The sequence below is a fragment of the Sinocyclocheilus anshuiensis genome, unplaced genomic scaffold, assembly GCF_001515605.1.
Source record: "Sinocyclocheilus anshuiensis isolate Anshui unplaced genomic scaffold, SAMN03320099.WGS_v1.1 scaffold773, whole genome shotgun sequence".
In the NCBI taxonomy this organism is placed as follows: Eukaryota; Metazoa; Chordata; class Actinopteri; order Cypriniformes; family Cyprinidae; genus Sinocyclocheilus; species Sinocyclocheilus anshuiensis.
Window position 1 is genome coordinate 1,060,287 of NW_015539930.1, and position 1,927 is coordinate 1,062,213.

Here is a 1,927-nt window from a genome sequence, read left to right on the forward strand (position 1 = left end):
CTTTTTTTTGTTTGTTATTTAATATTACCTTTAAAGTTAATATACTTTAAGAGTACAAAATTGCAGCTTCATTACCTATATGAACTTGCAAATATATTTAAATACATTCAAGTTTATTTTAGTTTGCCATAAATGCTTGTTAATACATTCAGCAGTACACTTACACATATTTCAAAGACAAGAAGTAAATATGAAATTGCACATGTAGATGTTCTTAGGTTCCGCTTAAAGTGGTCTAAAATTTAGCTAATTGCATTCAATATAAATTTAAACTGATACATATTAATTTTATTTAAATTAACATGTAATTAAGTGCCCAAAACATTACATTCATTTCAAACTTGTTTAAAGTATGTTATCACCGTAAGAAGTATGCTAAAGTATGCTTCTTTTTTTTAAAAACAACAAGCGCTACTCTACACTGCTCAAAACTCGTGTTTAAATATAAAAAACGTACTTACAGGCTGTGAGTCCGAACAGTCGGCATTGTAGTCTACTCTAGCAGGATCAGGAAACAGTCCTCCATAAAATGTGCTGCACACATCTGCATATTTGGGTTGAACTGTTCTGGAACAGTGCTGTAAATACAACTTAACCACTGATTACTAGTCGTGTCCTCTTTTGGAAGATCAAACAAAGTAGTTTTGCTTTCACAACGAATCACACAGCGCCTTCAAGACATGGCGGCGACGGCAACAATACTACAGCGAGAATGAAGTATGCTAAAGTATGCTTCTTTTTTTTAAAGTACTGGGAACCAATTCTGAAACAACACGAAACGTTTATACGTGCTGTGGGACGGGGCACAGGAAGACCTGAAGGTTACTTTTCCTGAGGCCTAGTGATGTGGAGACCCTGAGAGAGAGACAGCCTGCAGAAAAGGAGCCTTATGAAAAAATTGACACCACTCATATTTAGAGCCACATTATGCATTTCAACCATAGTAAACCAGAGTGCAAACCTTTAGTCTTTGCAACTTTACAGATCTTCTTTATTATGCACCAAGAGCTTGTAACACTCCAAAGAGAAAGGAAAATCTTAAATCGCATCATATGACCCCTTTAACCTCTTGTTAGTTTCCATTCTGCACATTCTGACTTAATCTAACTTTTGTGGTCACTTGTTATCTGTGAAATTATTATATAATTTTAACTTTAGAGGATTCTAAGCATTTATTACTGTTGATCCAAACCAGAGCAAGGAGTGAGACCGCTAAGCCAATCATTTTGACTGCGTCATAACGTGATGAACACCAGCAAACACATCTACAAGTGAATGTTGTGGGTCATCAGTTTCTGGTGTCAGTAATTCCATTCATAAATCAGGCTCACATCAGTGTTTCACATCACACACAAGCCGAGAGCGTGAGAGGTATTGAGGCATAGTCTCTGAATCCACATTAATGCTTCCACTTAAAGGAGTACTTATGTAAAGCCTCAGGGGTCCAACAAAGCGTATATTCTTTATGGGGGCCACAACTTTCCTGTGTGTCACTGAGATGCTCATGTGGCACGTGGTTTGAATACTTGTTAATTGCTGTGAAGCTGTATTCTAAATTCTCTCAAGAAAAAGGTCACTATATCCTGTGTGGCTCCCTTGAGTGCTCACAGTAGTGTTTAAAATGAAAGACCTCCAAATATGAATAAGATTATGTAGCATATATGTTGGCTTAGCAGAAACCTGTTTTAATCCATCATCAAGGCATCTTAATAGTTTTAACAGACCGTTGGCATTGTCAGTAAGATACATACAAAATACATACCTTGTGAAGTGCACTTAATTGTATTGAATGTGCACATATAGTGTAATTCAAATCTTAAAAGTATATTGAAAAAAAACGTTCTTGTAGATAATATTAATAAAATAAAAGGACACTTAAATCTACTTAGAGTACACTTTCATGACTCTGTTTCTTAACACACTTAAG